The sequence below is a fragment of the Giraffa tippelskirchi genome, chromosome 8, assembly GCF_054371585.1.
Source record: "Giraffa tippelskirchi isolate mGirTip1 chromosome 8, T2T-mGirTip1v1.2.pri, whole genome shotgun sequence".
Lineage (NCBI taxonomy): Eukaryota > Metazoa > Chordata > Mammalia > Artiodactyla > Giraffidae > Giraffa > Giraffa tippelskirchi.
In genome coordinates, this window is record NC_137282.1 from 36136539 (window position 1) to 36159009 (window position 22471).

Genomic DNA, 22471 nt, shown 5'->3' on the forward strand with positions numbered 1-22471 from the left:
TTAGCAGTTTACCATTTTCCCATTTTGCTCATGAAAAAATTGGGGGGAATTTACGTGTTTATAATTTATAATCTTGTGCTAAAAGGCAAAACAGTTGGCCTCCCTCAAAACAGTTGTAGTCTTTTTTGTAAAATCAGTGTTTAAAAATTAGTCATGTTTGAAATGACAATTATTTTACATAAAAAACAGAGTATCAGTTTTTGAAGGAAAGAGTTCCTTCATCATGTGGTCCTTTCAACAATAATATTCCGTGAAGGAGTTTACAAATGATTACAATCAATTGTAGGTGATCCAAACACAATACTGGATTGTGTATACCAAAAGGTATGTCTTTACTTTTGTTTGCATAAATAGTATCTTGTATTTTAGCCTTTAGTTCCAAAAAAATCACAAATTGGGCAAGTCTCATGGTTTGGATTGAAAACCTCGTGTACTTAGTTGTCTCATCATTTCAGACTTTTCATGATAAAGAAATAGCTTAAACCTCGGAACAAAGATTTCCAGTGATGAGTGAATTAAAATAGGAAGATGAGTTAGCGTGTAAGCTGATGTCAGTGTAAGCTACTTTTCAATGAAAGCTTTTTTTTTTTAACCTTTATTATTCTTCATGGGCTTCCTGAGTGGCTGAACAGTAAAGAATCTGCCTGCAATACAGGAATCACAGGCTCGATTACTGGGTCGGGAAGATCCCCTGGAGGAGGGCATGGCAACCCACTCCAGTATTCTTGCCTGGAGACTCCCATGGACAGAGGAGCCTGGCGGGCTACAGTTCACAGTGTTGCGGAGTTGGACAAGACTGAAGTGACTTGGCATGCACGCATTCCTCATCCTTTAAGATGGCACTATGGAAGCACTGTCGGAACCCGATGACAGAGTAGGTCTGTGACCGTCCTGTACTTTGAAAGAAACTCATGCTTGCTCCTGGTCATCTCATTACATGGCTCAACCTCTGGGATCAATAATATAGCGTGTCTCTGCATGGTCATCAAATCTAACACTTTAGAACCCTTTTCAGTTTAAAGGTACTTAGACGTTTTTCATCACTTTTCTGTGGAACCATTATTTTGTAGGATTTTTATCTAGGAAACTGACATCAGTAGTTTTAAATGACCTGCCTTAGGATAATTTTGCAACTAACTTGGGGATGCAAACCTGAGGTACCAAATTAATATATCATTTTGTTATATTTCTATTTTGTCTTATTATTTTCAATTAAAATTGTATTTGAGGGGATGTTTACTGTGGCTTGTTGCTTTTCTTTAGTGTGCCTTATAGCACTTGCAGAATGAGAGCCAACTCGAATGTCACGCCGTCAGGGTAAGCTCACTCTCTGATATAAAGTATTGATCCTGGAACAGCAAATAAATTGCCTAAGAAAATGATTAGGTCTCCATTTCATAACAACAGAGATATCTGAATGCATCTGCTCTTTGGTAGAGCTTTGTCTTGGCCAATGACAATATGCTACAAGGGAATATTTGTCTACTAGCTTTCTGAAACTGTTAGCTTACCTATTTTCCTTTAAAAACATGTTAACAGTTTGTGTGTTTAATAAGAGATGCAGTCTATAAATATCATTGTTCAGTTTGTGTACGTCTTGATTTTTGCTTTATAACTTTAAAGAAACATATCAATGTATGGCAAAAACCCCTATAATATTGTAAAGTAATTAGCCCCCAACTAAAATAAATAAATTTATTAAAAAAAAAAAGAAAAGAAACATTTCTACCTGGAAGAATTCAGTGACAACTTTCAGCTTTCATTATGCTAATAAAAATATTTGGGAAGAGGAGAGGATCCTCTGGTGTACACACACACACACACACACACACACACACACACACACATGCTTTTATACATATACATATATAGACAGTGTGTCTGCGTGTGTGTAAAAATATCAGTGGTTGCTAGGGGGTCAGTGAGGAGAAGGATTACTAGGTGGAGAGGATTTTTAGGGCAGTAAAACTACTCCATATTACATTAAAATGGCAAACAGTATCACTATAAATTTTTCTAAACCCATAGAATGTACAGCAGTGAAAGTGAACTTTAGTATGAACTATAGAGTTTGGGTGATAATGATGTCAGTGTAGGTCTTCAGTTGTAACAAATGTACCACCTTGTTGGAGGGTATATGCTGTGTGTTGGAGGGTATGTGGGAAGCCTCTACCTTCTGCTCAATACTGCTGTGAGCCCACAACTACTGTAAAAAATAAAGTCTAGTTTTAAACAAGTAAATAGTAATAGGCTTATTAAAGAAGTAACTAGAATATGAAGTACTCCTCAATTAGTGGTGGTTTTACCTAATTTTTTTCCCATTTATTATCTTTGGTCTTGGCTCAATGCAGCCCTAGATTTGGAAGTGGCATCATCATGGACCAAGACAAAGCTCCAGGGGAGTCCTCCAGCTCTGGTTTGAGGAGCACGATGGGGATCTCCTAACACACAAGGGAAGTGATAAGTGTTAGTCGCTCAGTCATGTTCGAATCCTCATGACCCATGGACTGTAGCCCTCCAGGTTCCTCTGTCCATGGAATTCTCCAGGCAAGAATACCGGAGTGGGTAGCCGTTCTCTTCACCAGGGGATCTTCCTGACCCAGGGAGTGAACCCCAGTCTCCTGCACTGCAGGTAGATTCTTTACCATCTGAGCCACCAGGGAAGGAGGTAAGAGAAAATGCCGTTTAGTTTCGTTTTCTCTGCTTTCTCACACCTCGGCTCCCTAGCAGGCTTGGGGTAGTGACAGTGACAGCTGTGACAGAGGCGTCCCTTTTGCAGAGTGAAGGGACTATTGTCTTAAGAGGATGGTGTGATCATCTATTGCACTTTAAATAATTTCCTGTCCTCCCGCCTCAGATGCAGAGGCAACGAGAGAAACACATCAGACAGAATGAGGCAAAGGAACCTTCAGTTAGAAGCTGGAGAGCTGAGGAGAGTCCAGGGGAAACTGGTGAGCACTGTGCAGAGAAACAGAATGAGAATCTGGGGAGTCCCCCGCGAGGGTGTCAGGAGCTTCCGAGGTGCACACGTGTGGGTCTCACCGTAAAGAAAACTGCAACAAATCACTAAAGACTCCAAAACTCACTACAGGACGGAGTCAGGTCTCAGCTGGTCCAGGTTCTGTGTGATATGGAATGCTGCCTGCTTACATTAAAACTAGAAAAATCTTGAAACACAATATATAAATATACCTTCACTATAAAGTCATTTTATATTTATGAAGGATGCAGTTTTATTTTAGAACTACATTAGCTCTTAATTTTAAATGCTGTGGAAACATTTATAAATGAACAAATTAACTCAAGAAATTGGATTATACAAGGATTACACAAGGATTAAGTAGGCACAAAATATTTAACAGCAGATTGAATGTTCAAGCCTTTTTGAAAACAAGAAAATCTTGGTTTCTGGCTCTGGATGACACATGCAGAGGCTAAACAGTGCACATCAATGCCAGCATCTTGACTTGTTATCTTAAATAATGTTATGTCAAAACTACTATATAGTTTGGTTTTGAAAGGATAAAATCCCATTTAATGAACAAAAAGCAACTATGGTAACTACATCAGGCTTTATCAAAGTATATAATCCCAAAATGTTTATCCTCAAGCTACAAGCAAGAGCTAATTTGAAGCCAATTATATTTTAAGAAGATGAACCAAGCACAAATAAAATTTGATGGTAATATCCACTGATGGTGAACAATAATAGTCATCACACACTCATGTGACAGCTTGGACAGCTCAAGGTGATAAAACATAAAACAAGATATGTATTAAGTTGAGCCTTAAATGAGCAATGAAGACATTAGAGCTCAATCCTTTTTTTACCACCAATTTTAATGCTGTGAGAAAGCAATGCAGAACATGTACGGAGTGTTGATATGAAGACCAGTTATGGGAGCCCTGATTTTTAACCATCATCTTTTTCATCCAAATTGTAACTCTCTATATATCAATGCTTCTTATCATGAGGTAGTACTGAGAGTTTATTTTTGTTGTTATTTCCATTTTGCATATGAGAAAACAGAGATATTAATTTGTTATTAAGTGATGGTACTGTATTTAAAACTACAACTGCCTGATTTCAAATTCCTAGAACTCTGGTTGAAGAGAATCAGTGTGGGGTACAGCCTAAGAGGAAGAAAATATTATGCCTAGTCCATTTATTGATTTCTCTAAACTTTATTTTCTCTTCTGTGAAATATGGAAATCAACAGTCATTCTTTCCAAGATAGGCGTAATTGTGAGAAATGTGAACTTGAAACAAATGTAATTCAAAAACAGAAGGTTGCAAATAGACTAAACACAATCAAGTACATGGGCCTGGGAATTTGTCCTGCCATTGACAACTATAAAACTAGACAAAAATAAAACAATACTTTTCCAACACTGGACCACGGGCAGCAGTGTGCCGTGACTCCTGACATGAAGGAACAAATCAAGCCAACCATGTACCTGCCTCAGCTAATGGTCCGGAAGCCACGGTACAGGCTGGGGAAGCAAAGCAGTAGTTATCGGTTGAGACAGAGACTGGTGTTTGAGTCTCCCAGGGTGGCTTCAGTGTGTGAAGCAGGGTATCTGAGAGGAGGGAGCTTCACGAAAGATAAACTCCATGGGTCAGCAGAGGGATGCATGTACGTCTTTGACTACTGATCTGCAAATGTGTACAAGGGCACCACCCGAAGATGGGGAGACACCGGAAAGCGATGGAATGAAAACTGCCTGAAGCATATGCAGTGAAAATCCCAAAACAGAAAGACTTTATAATAAACGAGCACTGGGCGCAGGCCTGAGGGAAACATCAACTCCGTAGTGGGCATCAGTTACCCTGGACCAAAGGCTGCTTTGAATCAATCCTAAGCAAATCTTCAAAGCAAGCCTGATTCAACAACAGAAATTACTAATCGTATCAAGCTCACGCAGACCATTCACAAGGATAAACTATATTCTGGGTGGTAAAACACATTGCTATAAATTGAAAAACCATGAAAATGTGATCTGTAACCACAACAAAATGACCCAGGAGTCAATATAGAAACATATCTAACGAAGTCTTTCAAAGTTTGGAAATAAAGTAGCACAGTATTACATAACTCATAGGTCAAAAAAAAAATCAAAACAGCAATTTTGATTTTGTATTCAGTTCATATTTTGAACGGAATGTAAATGAAAATACAGCACATCAAAACTTGTAGAATTCAGGTGAAAATGGGCTTATAGCATTAAATCTCCAGGTTAGAAGATATGAAAGGTCTTAAAACTAATCTGTGTTGAGAAACTATAAAGATAAGGACAAATCAAACCTTGAGTAAGCAAAAGGAAGCAATGATGACAATGCAGAAATCAATGAAGTATAAAACAGAAAAATAGAGAAAAGTCAATGATCTGAAAAGTTGGTTCTTTGAGTAGCTCAATAAAATTGATAAAACATTTATCCAGAAAAATCTCAAAAGTAAAGGGTATGAATTAACAATATCAGGAAAGAAAATGAGGGCAATGTTATAGATCCTAAAGGTAGAATGATAAAAGGATAGCATCTTTAAAAACTATGCATCAATAAATTTGATAACAAAGATGAAACATAAAAATTGCTTGAAAGACACAAGTTACTAAGAAGCTACTAACCTAAATAGTTCTTTGTCAACTGAGGCAATTAAATCTGTAGTTTAAAACTGTCCCACAAAGAAAATGTACAACTGCAATTGTTTAAAAAAATAAGTAATGTCAATCTTGTGCAAATTTTCCAGCTGACAGAAGAGGATGCCAGCATTACAAACAGAACAACAACCGAGACAAACATGTCTCAAGAAATAGAGATGAAAAAATACTTAACACAGTTTGAGCAAAAATGAATCCAGCAAAATATAAAAAGGAACAATTCAATTCTGATTATCTCAGGAAAGCAAGGTTTGTCTCCCATGTGAAAATTAAACATTTCAATTCACCACATTAAAGCATACACTAAAAGAAGGAACATATAATTATCTTCACTGATACAGAGCAAGCAATTAACAAAACGCAACACCCATTTGTGATCAAAACACTAAGAAACTAAGACTAAAAGGCAACTTCATCAAGCTAAAATAAAGAGGATTTACAAAAAACCCACAGCAATGATCACACATAAGAGTGAAAGATAAATGTTTTGCACAAAGATCAGGAAAAGGCAAGAATATCTTTTATGACAATTTCTTTTCAACATTTTAGTACAGCTCCTACCCAGTGTACCTTATTTTATTTTTGGGGGGCAGTTCTAGATTCACAGCAAAATTGAGAGGAATGTACAAAGATTAGATGGGCTTATTCCTTTGACGTGTCATGCTGTGGTCCTGCCTACAGGACCTATAAGACTGGATGTCCACGAGTTAGTTACACTAGCATGTAAACTGTTTTTTAATTTCAGTGATAACCAACTTTAAAAATCATATTATCTCTGTATCTCAAAGCATTTCTCTACAAGTAAAAATTATTAGTCCTTCCTTCACATACCTTTTCTTTCAAATGTCTGAGAGTATCTGAAGCACACAGATAAAATGAATAGTGTCACAGGATCAACCACCTTCAAATAAATCCCTTGCTCAGTATGGTTAGTTATGCAGGCTCAGTAACTAATTGGTTAGTTATTTATCCTCAAACTGATAGCTAGTTATTTTTCCAAATATTTTCTCTTGCTTATTTTCATCAGTCTTTCATCTCTATTTTATTAAATGACAGATACACACGCACACATACGTATGTCATTTTTCTAGCACTAATGGGTCTCTTCCATCATCTTGTCAATATCATGTTTGAAAATATTCACAAATAAAGAATAAACTGCGAGCTATAAGTCAACTCGAGGCTTCCACATACAAGCCGTGTGAATCTGTGATTCTTTTTCCTTATGGTACGTGAAAAGTTATTGTTGGATGCGAATGCAAGTTTAGGAGGTAATTCAATTCAGCCTTCAGTTAGCGAAACTAGACATTTTTTTTCCCACAAAATCATAAACATGATGTGAAGGCAGATTGAAAACTAAATGGGTGTGGAATCTGTTCTCCACCCAGCTCCTCAGAGCTGTATGTGGAAATGTTCTCACCCCATCTGTTCTCGTCTGAGTGATGGCGCTGCTCCTGCCAGCCCCCCATTCAGCAGCAAGAGGGAGAAAATGTTCCCAGGTGCACGCGGACACACCTGAGCTCTTCCTGCACTATCCTTTGCAGGGGCCCCCAATCTCTGAGATCTAATGCCTGATGATCTGAGGTGGAGCTGATGCAATTATAGTAGAAATAAAGTACACAATAACCACAGGGCACCTGAGCCATCCCCAAAACCATCCTCTGCCAGTTCATAGAAAAACTGTTCCACAAAATTGGTCCCTGGTACCAAAAAACCTGGGGGCTGCTACTTTAATGTTTTTACTAAAAAGTGACAGATTTGGTGGGGAAACAGCTAACAGTGGGGAAGTGCTTCAGTTTCACAAACCTGAAGTAAAAGAAGAGGTGAATCCTACATATCCTTCTGAGATAAACTGAAATAAATTCTCCCCTGCCAAATAGTTAGTGCCCAGGAACCCAAGTCCAGAATTATTATATTAACAGTGACACTGAATGTAAAAGTACCCAAGAATTTCCATTTTCTGTTGTATCTGTTGCTTAACAAAATGTTTTTAATCACGATTTACTAGGAGTTAGAACAGACTGGCAGCAGCCTGCTGGTGAGAATGGTTATATAATCTCAGCTCACTCCATAGCCTGAAGTGAGCCATTTTCTTCTAAAAACTTCAATTACTTTATCATAAAAAGTCAGCTGGTAAGATTTGATTTCACTGTATGTTAAACGTACCGATGAAGATTTTTTTGTAAGATGCTTCAGCGTCCTCTCCCTAATTGTGCTATATGAATTTCAAGTATTAATGAATTCTGGTACATTAAGACTAAAATATGTTGTCGTTTCATTAGATGATTCATTTTAAGCTTCTTGGAACAGAGGCTGTTTTGAATACATCTTTGTATCCCCCCAGAGAACCTAGCACAGTGCTTCACAGAGAGCTGGGCTGAATACACATCTGCTAAATGAATAGATTTTTACAATCTCAGTCTGTAGCTACAGTTTCTCAGAGAAAAGGGGAGACCTTGTTTTAGAACTGGGATTGAAAGAGTGACCTCACCCAAGGAACTGAGGGATAAATATGCCCAAACTGTAGCCAGTTCTCAGCAGGAAATCACTGCATAACTAATCTTTAGGACCTTTGTTGAGTGTCAAAATTCCCTAGTCCTGTGCCCCGCTTTCCCCAAAACTGCCGCTTGCACATACATAGACTTTGTATAATATTTGTTTGTCAACTGTAAGCAGAGGACTTTAGTGGGTCTCACTTGATTATATCTTTCACAGTTGAGAAAGACAGAAACTTCCTGTCTCTGGCTCTCCTCTCCCTAAAGTCAGGTGCTGAGAGGAAGCGACATAAGGGGAAAGGCAAATAGTAAATCCTTAGTTGTCATCTGCAGACTCAGAATACCTGTAGTCCAAGGAAATTTAATGATTCGGATTCTCCAACACGCCTTCTTCAAAACGCATGGTCTGGGTTAAGAGACCTGACTTGCTCTTTAAATTATTTCCCTAGGATGAATTAGTTAATTCCTTACATTGATTCATTTACAAATTCACTGATTTTACCTTGCACATGTGATCAGCAAGAGACTTTTCTAGCCTTCAAGGCTAGAAATAGCTCTGCAGAAATGTTGCGAGATCTAAAAATAACCACACAAAATGTAGAAAGGGCTAAATTTACAAAAGAGTGAAAACAGGAAAGAAATAATCAGATATCCTCATTTTTCCCATGATGCAGCAGATAGAAAGCACTTGTTAAGAGCTTAAGGGGGTAAGAATATGTTTGAAGTGGTTCTTTCTCGTACCACAGCAATGTACATTATACACACACACATGCACGCTCACTGATATTTTTACTAATAACTTTGCTTAACATATCATAAATTTGGGACTGGAAAATAGTTACATCCAATGAACTGCTGATCTTCATCCACTTTTATCTGCATTATTTTAAATGTTATACAACTTCTCATTCACTCTCTATATGGATGGAGAAAATGGCTGAACAGAAAGTCTGTCGCAGAGAAAAATAAAAGAGGCAGCCAGAGCCTTTTTCAGAGAGTTATCAGATGCTGACATCTGGTGGCTCTCAGAAACATCGCTACAAAGCATGTTCAACAACAGTGCACTGCTTCCCCTCTGCACGCCTTGCACCTCCAAGTTCCACTGCACACCTGTGACACATGCACGTATCTTATTTTGATGGCCCATCATATGGTCCTTTATATGTTAAACTTCTGCCGATATTTAGACAGAATGAAAAGCTGAAGGGAAACGTACAGTTCAGGACCGGTTTTACTCCACATTCTGCCTAAAGCTGAAGAAGGTGAATCCTTTTCATTTTCTACGGAGAACATCTTTATAAATGGCCTTGCTGCTCCCTGGCTTAGACCTTTTGTAATCTGAAATAAGCCTCTTGAGAGAGAAATTCTTCTGACATTTTTGAGTGCTTCCCTAAATTTTTCAGCTCTGCCTGCTTGACCACAGTGGTTTATGTTATACACACAAAAGGATGGCCCCATAATAGTTCTCAGTACTTTTCTGCTTTGAGTATTTGGCATTTTTCACATCTTAGAGAGTTTGTATTTCTAAGGATATACATTAATGTATGTGGCTAATTGGCAAAGGGCTTCCCAGGTGGCCCTAATGGTAAAGAACCCACCTCTCAATGTAGGAGATATAAGAGACACAAGTTCGATCCCTGGGTCGGGAAGATGCCTTGGAGGAGAGCATGGCAACCCACTCCAGTATTCCTGCCTGGAGAATCCCACGGACAGAGGAGCCTGGTGGGCTACAGTCCACAGGATCGCAAAGAGTTGGACGCAACTGAAGTGACTTAGCTTGCGTTTTGTCGAATGCGTTTTAACTTATTTTCTTCCTCCCTCCCTCCTTTTCTGCATGTTATAATTTTAGTTTAATACTTACTGCTACTACATTTCACCAAGCCTTATGTATATTTTCCCCCATTGGTCATCATACACAGTAAAAACCATATTCTAGAAAGCAGATTACACTGAGCACTTTCTTGACATTTTTTTTCCATCATGGCTTCTCTCCTTGGTCCCTCTCCAAAAGCCATCAATTTAATGAGTTTGCAAAAAGCTTCCTAAGCACGAACTTGATCCTTTGTGGAATTTACATTCATTTTTTCCAAGGGACTGCACAGACAACATTTCTGTGACAGGAAAATGCAAAGCAATCAGCTTGGTGCTCTTATGCATGAACTCTGCCAAGTTAAGCTGTCAGAGATGTGAGAGGCGAAAAAAAGAAAAGAGGACATGAACAGACTGCAGCTCCCATGGGCAATGCAGATTTTGGTCCCTACTTTAGAGTGTAATGATCTGAAGGTTTGGCGTTTATGCTCACCTGGGCATCTGAAACTTACAGGTCTATCAGAGAACTTGTAGGAGAGGGGAAATCTAGAAATTTCTACCCTGTCTTCTCCACAAACCCACTCTGCCTCCCCAATTGCACAACCACCACACTCAGACACATACCTTGATGACTGGAATATGGCCAAAAAAAAGAAAAAATAATTCCTAAACTGAAGCTCAGAGACGGGATGACTTGGTAGTTTGAGTGAACTTGGATTAGGTTTGCTGGAACCCTCTAAAGGCAACTTTTTCCTGAAAATTGTCAAAGCCTTTTAGGAGACTGTTTCAACTGAATTATACATAAGGATTCCATCGGCTGGAGTACCTTTGTATCTATTTCAAAATACTGTATTTTAGCTATTTTTTAAAAGAAAATACAATGATCTGGTGCTATTGGAACCAATCCCTTTGAAGCGCAACTCTCCTGGAGCTCAAAATATTCCTCATGTGTGCCCCACCAACCCTGCTGGAGAGGATGCCTGCAGAATGGCTGTCAGCATCCTTCACCACATTCCTCCAGCTAGTTTGATGACTACTCATTGGTTTCATGTGGGTGTGAGCTTATTTCACTTTTTAGATGCCTTATTTTAATTTTGTGTATTATCTTTATTTTCATTCACGTTAAAACAGAGGGAAAATCATAATTATACTAAACACACACAACTTCATCATCCAGGTTCATCAACGCATAATGTGCTGTCTTTATCATCTTAAAAAAATACAATAACATCCCTGGAGGAAGTACTGTGCCTGATGGTAGCAACCAGATGTAGAACTTAAATGTACACATTTCGGTGCAGTGTTAACTGAGGTGAGTTATTGATGTTCACTGCTATTCCAGCATTAATTTGTAACATGTTTCATTAATACTTAAACCATTCCATCTAGTTGGAAAATTATACAAAGGATACTTTAAGAATTTCCTAATTATTCTTCCTTAAAAATATAAACAAAATTACATAGTAATGGAGGCTATCTCCATGCACTGTCTTTATCAGAATTAACCCTCTCCCCTCTTGCTTTCCTCAGAATTAACTGCTACCATGAAGAGAATTACATCATTTCTATATATTATCATATTTGAATAGGTATTTGAGACATATTTGTGTATTTTTAACACAGTACATAAGTTTTCATATAGTTTGCTTTTTTCCATCAACACTGTTTTAAATATGTAGCCATGTTAATCTATACCTTTATGTAATTAACCATAAATATTTTTAATAGGATTGTTATAGAGCTTTGGTTCATCCTATTCACTAGTGCATAATCTCCCTTAAACTGGTCATCTTCTTTGTGGGAAATGCTTCCACAAATGATTCTTATTAAGTTTCAAAATGGGTTTCATCTTTCAGTATGCAGCAACTGCAAATTCATTGTTAATAAATATTGGAAAGAACCTGGTGTGGCTCTTACAGTAAAAGCAAGATGGCATGATATTTTTAAAAGAAAAGCATTGTGATTTTTTATCACACAAACATGGCTGTATTTACATCAAACAAATTTCCCCAAAGTATGTTACCAAGACATGTACTCTGTGTCTTGCTACTTAGCTGAAATTCCCCCTCAGTGACTGCTCTTTATTAATTCCAGAGTGTGGTCTAAGGTTACAATTGTAATCAAATTTACAATTTGATTAAAGTTTCTCTAATCACTCAATTTGTAAAAAAAGGTGACTTTAGATATAAACCCTAGAAGCCTGCCTCCCAAATGCATATAGTTTTTGCTACATTATCATGTAACGTGACAAGGACTCTGCAGGGTAACATCCCTATCCACTCAGTGAAGGTACCAGATGGGGTTTCTCTTCATCTTGCTGAGGCCCCTTGTGATTCCAGTGTTGAGCCATCCTCTTTGAGCCTAGTGAGTTATATCCTGAGGCACTGGTGATGAAAGAGAACATAGTCTCTTGGGGCACTGAAGGTCATCCAGACCTGATCCAATTGGTCCCTGCTGTACTAATAACGGGCTTCCCTATTAGCTCACAGGGTAAAGAATCTGCCTACAATGCAGAAGGCCTGGGTTCGATTCCTGGGTTGGGAAGATCCCTTGGAGAAGAGAATGGCAACGCACTCCACTATTCTTGCCTGGAAAATCCCATGACAGAGGAGCCTGGCAGGCTATAGTCCATGGGGTCACAAAGAGTCCAACAGGACTGAGAGATTAATGCAGTTCAAGTACTAATAACAGTGGACCAAGCCAAGGACCTGCAACCTGCCTCACTACCAGTAGGGAGAGTACTCCTGCTCTAATTTGATTTTTTTCTATCTGTGATAACAGACGTCAAGAGACTTTTTGCTGTTTGTTTTTTATCATTATTATTATTATTCTCCCAGAATTTCTCCATGCTTGTATCACAATAGAAAATAGGACAAGATGTCACTGGAGTTGGATGTGATAGAAAGTGTCGAACCTTCTCACTGGTTTGATTTTGAAGATATTGCTGCTCCAAAAATACCTCCCAATCTGTCCACCCAGGCCTGAGGTTGCATCGCTAATATTCTATGCCTCTGTCTAATCTACTTTAATCCTATTACCAAGAATATTCCATTTACTTCCTGTAAAGAACGCCAGAAGGAACAAAAGATTTGGGTCTTTGTTCTGCATCTCTGCCACCAAGTCTCTGAGGGAACTTATAAAACTTTCTCAACCCCTAATGAGTTTCCTCATTAAAGTGATGGCATTGGAATGTATACTGAATTAAATAGCTTCCAGCCTATGAATCTTAACACCTACATCAGCAGTTTTCAAACCATGGTCTAGGGACCTTTGAAGGGTTGATGAGACCCACTGAGGGTTCTGTAAGGTGAAAACAATTTCCATAATTATACCAAGACATTTTTTGCCTTTTAAAATTCCCATTCTCTCAGAAGTCTTCTAGAGGTAACACGACATAAACTCACAAGAGACTGAATGTAGACGCAGATCTAAAAATACCACTCTCTTCTATTAAGCGAGACGTTAAAGAGATTTGCTAAGAACGTACAACAGGGTCACTCTTGTCACTTTTTTCTAACTTTATAAAATAAAGTTATTTTTCATAAAAGTGTTGCTTATGTTAACATGCAATGGTTCATTAGTACCATTTTAAATTTAACTACCAAATAAAGATTTTAAGCAAATCTTTCAGTTTTAGTTTCTGATGGTGAGTATCAATGTATTCAACCCACATATACGAAAGCTCTTCTGGGTCCCTGATAAATTTTAGGAGTACAGTGAGGTTCCAAGACCAAAATGCTTGAGCACTTCTGATTTCTAATATATTTGGGGGGAATTTATGATTTTTCTCTACATGGGCTTTTATTAGGGAAGGAAGGGAGATTCTGAGGGCACTGCAACTTAGTAACAGGACTATCAAAAAGAGAAGTTACAAAAGCGGGGATTCTAGCGTGTTAAGTAATTAATTCTCCATAGAATTAGAGATGGGTGGCCTCCTCTAGTGAGTTCAAAATGTGAGAGTAAAACTGTCCCTGATATGAGGCTGGGCTTGTGGGATGAAGAAAAACACACACCCAGAAAATGAATTTTTTTCACATGAAGTCAACTGCAATATATGGTACTATGGCCTACTGGGCCATTAATATGCATTTAACACTAGGTATAACAAAATCAAAACATAAAAACAGCTACTGTATAGCTGTCTATAAACTAATTATACAACAATACTGTATTTGCAAATGTTTTCCCTTAGGTTGAAATTTTGAAAATACATGACACTTTCAAATGATATTTTTCCATTTACAAAATGTGTCCTCTAATCTATGCCTTACTGTAAGATGCCATGCTATGTAAGAAAGTTCACTTATCTTAAATAAGCTGGGAGCAGTTATTTTTTTCTTTTTGAAGGATTGCAGAGTGTAGAAAACTTATAGGCCAGTCACACAGCCTAGTTTGGTGTAACTGGGTAACAGCAGGAAAGAAGAGAGAAAATAGGACAGAAACAACATGGAAATGATAGATGGTATGACCTTCTCCAAACTGATAAGAGATACAATGCATACACTGAAGGACTTCAGCACACTGCTGGCAGCATAAAAACAAACCAACCAACCACATCTAGGCATGTAGCCAAACTGCTGAAAACCAAACATAAAGAGAAAACCTTAAAACCAACCACGGCTGGGATGAAAAGGCATATGAGGCAACAGGAAGACTTCCAGCTGCCTTTGCACTATAACAATGAAAACTACAATAAAATAGCTTACTAGTCTTACAAAACCTGTCAACCTAGAATTTTAGCTCAGCAACATATCTTTCAAAAATGATGGCAAAATGATTATTTTTCTAGATATCCACAAGCTGAGAGAATTTATGTCCAATAGAACGGCACTGTGTGTGAGCGTATGCTAAGTGGCTTTAGTCGTGTCCAACTCTTTGCGACCCTGTGGACCACAGCCTGCCAGGCTCCTCTGTCCATGGGATTCTCCAGGCAAGAATACTGGAGTGGATTGGCATGCCCTCCTCCAGGGGATCTTCCCCACCCAGGAAATGAACCCAAGTCTCTAAGCCTCCTTCATTGGCAGGTGGGTTCTTTACCACTAGCGCTGCCTGGGAAGTCCAGAACTGCACTGTATGAAGCATTAAATTATTTAGGTAGAACTTAAATGATTCCAAGTAGAAGTGCAAAGCTATAGGCAGAACTAAAGAACACTGGAAAGGGAAAATATATGGGAAAATGTGAAAAAAATAGTAACCACTTAAAGTCAAAGTCTCTCATTTGTGTCCGACTCTGCTATCCCACGGACTATAGAGTCCATGGACTTCTCCAGGCCAGAATACTGGAGTGGGTAGCCGTTCCCTTCTCCAGGGGATCTTTCCAAACCAGGGATTGAACCCAGGTCGCCAGCATTGTGGGCAGATTCTTTACCAGCTGAGCCACCAGGGAAACCCTTACAGAAACAATAATTGCTATGTTCAAAACTATGCTTGTGTTTTTACAAGATACAGAGTTAACTATATAAAAACAATAAAAGAAAAGCCAAGGGAGTAAGTATAGTTAAATTGTGGCAAGATTTTGGATTTTATGGAAAGTGATAAAATTCTAATTTAAGGTACTCTTACTATGGATACATAATCACTAAAATAATAATATAAAAGTTACAATGAGAGATCTAAAAGAACATATTAAATGTAATAGCAAAAAAATTAATCAAAAGGAATTTAAAAAACAATAGATGAAACAGAACAAAGAGGAAAATGCTAGTTAAATCCGATCATATCAGTAATCAAATTGAATACACATTCAGTAGATACTAAATAAAAGAATACCCTTTTCAGGCTGGATTAAAAAAATAAAAGAATAGCAAGACATAACTATATATTATTTCTGAAGACACAGCTAAGTGGCCACAGATAAGTCAAAAGCAAAATGATCAAACAAGAGATGCCAAAGAAACCTAAACAAAAGAAGGCTGTCATGACTGTGTAAATATAAGACAAAGTGGATTTTCAACAGGAAGACACAGCAACCTGAAACGTTCATGCACCTAATAACAGCTTCAGTTCTCAAATTTAAAATGCTGAAAAATCATTACTTTGCTATCTGCTATCAGTGCTAGGAGTGACTTAGTTAAATGGGATACCAGTAAATACTGCTTGGAAAATTTGTCTGATTTTCATGCACAGAAGCCAGAGCATTATTTAGCCTTACTTATTTTGCTTTTTAAATGCATGGCCAACTTACAGTGCTGGAGCTCAAGGTGCCATCACTAAGAGTGACAGTATTTCCTATTTAGATGATTAATTTCTGTCAGAATCAATAAGTCATAATTGATGTTAAGATAAAAATATATACTTACGTAATAAAAAGCTGTGCACTTCCAACACGTCAGGCAAGCAAATGGTTATTTGGATAATAGTTTATTTCCTTATCAAAAATCTATTTCAGATATAAGTATCAAAGATCTCCTAAAGAATTCATAAGATCACATTCACCATCACTAAGTAATCGTTTGTATAGTACATTTAAGTTTCTTTCTGTTGAATTTTTTACCTAGATTATGTCTGTGTCTTTTTAGAGACACAAAGTTTACATAAATATGATGGAACATCTTTGTTATGCCTTTAAGTTTTGATACCTATAGTTTTCATTCATATCTGGGGTACACAGATAGCCCAAATGATTTAATAGCACTCAGGCACGGAAATCAAAAGAAATATCTTTTCCAGACCAATGTCATTCATGGAGGCAAAAGCCAGATTTCAAGGGAGAAGGAAGCAGACACAGGCAGCAGTTGGAAAGCACACTTAATTCAGTTCTTACCTGAACCACAGCAACTGTGCTCACACATCTCTGTAGGTATTCTTGGAGTCAGGGATCCACCTATTATTTTCTTTCTTGCATTTTCTGACCACAAGATGTGTTGAAATGCCAGCTTCAGCTGTTTCTTATCTGTGTTCAGAAACTAACTGAACTCTTCACTCCTAAAGGTCCTGGTCTCCCACTTTTCAAATGCAGTGGCAAGCCCATCCTCCTTGACTCTAAACTTGCTTGTTTTATCCAACTCACTGTCACTTTCTTCCCTGGTCTGCCATGATACAGCAAGTTAGCGCATGTGTGGTAAGCTGCTTCAGTCGTGTCTGACTCTTTGTGACCCTATGAACTGTAGCCAGCCAGGCTCCTCTGTCCATGGGATTCTCCAGGCAAGAATCCTGGAGTGGGTTGCCATTTCATTCTCCAGAGGGTCTTCCCAGCCCAAGGATGGAACCCTTGTCTTTTGCTGCTCCTGTATTGGCAGGCAAGTTCTTGACCACTAGCACCACCTGGGAAGCCCTAAACCAAGTTAAGGTAGATGCTATAATTTCTCTCACATTTTCTTCTTCCTCTCCAGGCCCCACAGTACTATTCTTCCTTTGGTAGTGTTATGGGCTGAAAGTCCATTCAGTTCAGTTCAGTTCAGTTGCTCAGTCATGTCCGACTCTTTGCGACCCCATGAATTGCAGCACGCCAGGCCTCTCTGTCCATCGCCAACTCCCGGAGTCTACCCAAACCCATGTCCATCAAGTTGGTGATGCCATCCAACCATCTCATCTTCTGTCGTCCCCTTCTCCTCCTGCCCCCAATCCTTCCCAGCATTAGGGTTTTTTCCAACGAGTCAACTCTTCACATGAGGTGGCCAAAGTATTGGAGTTTCAGCTTCAGCATCAGTCCTTCCAATGAACACCCAGGATTGATCTCCTTTAGGATGGATGGGTTGGATCTCCTTGCAGTCCAAGGGACTCTCAAGAGTCTTCTCCAACACCACAGTTCAAAAGCATCAATTCTGCGGCACTCAGCTTTCTTCACCGTCCAACTCTCACATCCATACATGACCACTGGAAAAACCATAGCCTTGACTAGACGGACTTTTGTTGGCAAAGTAATGTCTCTGCTTTTAAATATGCTATGAAAGTCCGTGTGCCCCCCAGATTCACATATTGAAATCTAATCCCTAATGTGATGGTGTTTGGAGGTGGGGCCTTTGGGAGGTAATTCCTTCACGAGGGTGGAGCCCTTTAACAATCAGCCAGAGAGCCAGCTCACTCCTTCTCCACCAGGTGGGGAGACAAGAAGATGGCCCTCTACAAACCAGCAAGTTGGCTCTCACCGGACCCAGAATCTGCCAGCACCTTGATCTTGGACTTCCCAGCTTCTAGAACTGTGAGAAATAAGTGTATGTTGTGTTGTTTTAAGCCACCCAGTCCTTTTTTTTTTTCCTTGTTCTTTCTTTGTCAAGGGATGTCATTTTAGTTGCTACAACTACCCCTGAGATGGGCTTGGCCAAGAGGCCGGCTGTGAGCTCCGGCCAGAGAGAGGGTCTTAAAGCCAAGGGCTGAAGGCGCACGCCCAGGAACGGCCGCGAGGTGGCGCGCACCGCACAGGCTGCCCAGGATGGGGAGCTCAGGCCCGCCCAGGTAGGCGCCCGGGGAATCAACGGTCCACGGGGTCTCCAGGACCAGCCCCCACCCTGGACATGATTTCCAGGTGGACCCTGGAAGCCCCTGCCTCGGGCCTCAAAGGGAGTTCACTCGGTCCAGGGAGCTTAGCCCATCTGTCTGAGGGGCAGCGCGGCCGCCGCAGCTTGGGGACCGATCCATTGCAGCCAGCCCCGTCCAAGGTCAGCCCCAGGTCGGTCCAGGGCAGCGCCAAGCTCCTCCCGCTCTGTGGGCACCTGGCTGCCCCCGGTGGGCTGACTGTCGACCCGGCTCTCCAGGTAGGCTCTTCGCCGTCCCCTGACACCAGCGGGTAGGGCTCCAGCCAGGCCCCCACAGCCTCCGTCCCGGCACCTGTCCTTGAGCAGGTTTGCCTTGCCGCCTCGAGGACAAGGGGACTGATCACTGGCAGTGTCACTGAGGTCCGGGGACCCGGGTTAAAGTGTTTCCGGAGGTCTGCGGGCTGATGACCCGGAAGCTGAAAACTGATGACCTGGAAGGTAAGGGCGGCGTCAGGCAGACTGGCCGGGGTCGCATCCACGCTTGTGGTGTCCAGGTGCGCAGGTTCGCCCAGCACGTGCCGGCGGCGCGTGGGGAGCCGCCCTGCGTCTGGCGCGCAACTCTGGGCAAGGGCCCGCGGAAGACCCTGCAGGCCTCTGACCGATGCCACGCTGAGCAGAGCCTCCTCTGCAGACCGTCTGGACGCGTGTTTTAAGAGCCTGGTGCACATGTCATTATACAAATAGAGCAGCGTTCCTGATGCCAATATATGGGGGCACAATATGTGAAATATTTGGCTTCCCTGGTGGCTCAGCAATAAAGAATCCGCCTGCAAAGCAGAAGACATAAATCCTTTGAGTGGAAAAGATCCCCTGAAGGAAGATATGGCAACCCAGTCCGGTGTTCTTACCTGGAAAATTGCATGGATAGAGGAGCCTGGCAGGCTACAGTCCACAGGGTTGCAAAGAGTCAGACACGACTGAAGTGACTGAGCAACAGCAGCGTGTGAAATATTACATATTTATACTTACAGTATGAATATACCTCATATAAACATTACTATGCACGTATTACCTTATATTACATAAATTACCTTATATTACATATTACCTTATTTATAAATATTCAGCATAATACATTATATAATAATATGACTATATATACACATATAACATTTATTATGCACATAACATACATTACCTTATATATAAATATTCAATATTGTTTTTTACTTGCTAAATCACGTCCGACTCTTTTGTGACCCCCATGGACTGCAGCCAGCCAGGCTCCTCTGTCCATGGGATTTCCCAGGCAAGAATACTGGAGTATTCTTCTGAAGATCCTTCTCCAAAGGATCTTACCCACCCAGGGATCAAACCCGTGTCTCTTGCATTGTCAGGCAGATCCTTTACCATTGAGCCATCAGGGAAGCCAAATATTCAGTACAGTAATAGGAAATTAGCTTGCTTCCACATGGGTCCCAATAGCTGAAATGTTTGAATATATATATCCTAGGAGCGTGTGGACTTGAAGTCGTCAGGGTTTGAAGACCTCCTGGACTTGGCAAGAGGCTGAAAGGAGGGAAGCCAAATGAAGACCAGATTTCTGCCTTTGACATTGGGGACGGTCATGGTGATGTTCAGTGATGCCCAGATGAAGGTATTCAGTCCACGGTGCACACCTTAAGCTAACAGCACTAGAGTGAGGTCTGGGCCTCTGAAAACAGACATTGGGTGGTCATTGTATTATAGAAAAAGTAGGCAAAACTATCCAAGTGAATGGGATTGTTCAGGAAAATCTCACATAGGCAGCAGTAAATATGGTGATATACATTCTAAATATATATAAAACTGAGACTACCTTTTAAAAATAAGTTGACATTTTTAGAGATTTGATAGACTGAGCAGGTTAAACATTGTGTGTCCATCTTTGAATGTTTATAATTCAAGCCTTCTATAAAATAAAATATTCCACTTTTTCTGCTTTCCTAAATATACCTGGTCATAGTCAGTGAACAGAGTGGGTCATGTTTATTCTGTTCATGCATTCCTGTGGCTGTTTCCTTTTCCTCAAGTTATCAATTATTTTTATTAAATGTCATAGATTTTAGCCTTCTTTTTGTTTCTGGAACACACCAATCTTATCCTGTCTTGGAGATTTTGAGCTAGTTCTGATTTAGACACTTTCCCTCCAGATATGTGCAGGGTTAATTCTCTTTCCTCCTTTAAGCCTTTCCTCAAAAAACACCTTTCCAATCAGCCTTCCCCCGATTACCTTTTTAAAATTGCATCTCTGCCCACGATTTGCAAATAACCCTTAGCCAGCTGTAGTTTTTTTCCCCCAGAATCACTTGCCCCCTTTTAACAAATGGTCAGATTTACTTTTATCATTTTTATTCATTATTTCCTGTCTCATCCTCCTACAGTATGAGCTCCAAGAAGGTGGGGACTCGGTCTCTCTAATTTACTAATGTGTTCCAGGGATCTTCAGCTTTCCCTGACGTATATTAGGCACTTGATAGATCATTACAATGAATGAATAAATATAATAAAACACATTAGAATGTGCCACACATCGCCTGGAACCAAACTAGCTTGTAGGAAATATTTGTCAAAAGCCCTGAAACAAAGCACATGTGAGAAATCGTTAATGAGGTTGTATACTGGTGTGATGTTTGGAGTCTGACAGAGTATCTGAAGGTATAAGGAATTACCGTGAAATATTTTAGTGCCATAACAGGATTGATTGTTTTGGTGTTTAAGAAAAGAGTGCTTACCTTTTTGAAAAAATATACTGAAATACTTAATGGAAAACATAATCTTTAAGATTTGCTTCACGGTAATTGTGTGAGGAAATGAAAGCAGTAAAAGCTTTAGCAGAGACAAATGTGCCCACAGGTTGCTGATGGTTGTCAGTTGATGACAGATACGTGGCATTTCATTGTACTGTTCCCTCTGCTTTTGTGGATCGTTGATACTTTTCAAATTTAAAAAAAAAATAATAAAAGGCTGTAGATATTAAAATAAATCACCTACTTTCTGATAGGATAAATACAAGAGATGTTCTTGATAGTGTGAAATTTAGCCCATCATTGACTATTCAGAAACTTCATACCTCAGAGTATGAACCCTATTTTAACTGTGTGCGTGAATGTAGGTTCAGTTCAGTTCAGTTGCTCAGTTGTGTCCAACTCTTTGCGACCCCATGGGCTGCAGCACACCAGGCCTCCCTGTCTATTACCAACTCCTGGAGCTTGCTCAAACTCATGTCCATCGAGTCAGTGATGCCATCCAACCATCTCATCCTCTGTCGTCCCCTTCTCCTCCCGCCTTCAGTCTTTCTCAGTATCAGCGTCTTTTCAAATGAGTCAGTTCTTCGCATCAAGTGGCCAAAGTATTGGAGTTTCAGCTTCAGCATCAGTCCTTCTGATGAATATTCAGCACTGATTTCCTTTAGGATTGACTGGTTTGATCTCCTTGGTACAAAGCAGAAAAATTATGTGAAGCAGCAGAGGAAAATCCTAGGTTAATGTGAGACACTGGATTTTTATTTCAACTAATAACATGCTTAGAAGGAATCCTGTATTTTCAAGTATTTAATTTTTGCATTTAAAAATGACTCAACTGGCATCAAGATAATAAGCATTTTATTTACATTTGGGGATGATGTATCTTCCTGCTTATTCAATGCCAACCTGGAGGTATGGCAGATTGATAACCAGGCTGTTGGTGTAGAGATGGGGAGGACACTGTCCAAGGCAGCTTTGTAGGATCCCATTTAAGCTCATTCAGAGAATCTATGTGCTACTACCTGTCCAGCTTCACTTTTGTCTAAAAATGCAATGTTTACCAAAACTTAAGGAGTACACTTGCCAAATTATAGCAGCTTTTCATATGTATCTATGCAAAAACCTGAGGCCAGGATCTCGGTATAGATCTTTCCACTTACACTAAAGCTAAAACTGTGGTCTATAACTCATCCATCAAAGTGACTGACTTCTGTCTCTATTGTATTCCATCCTTGGAATGCATCATCATCTGGGAGCTTTCGGTCTAGATGAACATTAAAAAATCATTTTAACACTAAAAATTTTT

General features: G+C 39.8%; 1 long non-coding RNA gene across 1 annotated transcript; it reads left to right on the plus strand.

Moving 5' to 3' along the window:
* The first annotated feature begins 18293 nt into the window (after window positions 1-18293).
* LOC145518850 (uncharacterized) lies at window positions 18294-20392 on the plus strand. Its single transcript, XR_014063347.1, has 2 exons — window positions 18294-18658; window positions 19893-20392. It is a non-coding gene; the product is annotated as an uncharacterized LOC145518850 (long non-coding RNA).
* The last annotated feature ends 2079 nt before the right edge of the window (window positions 20393-22471 follow it).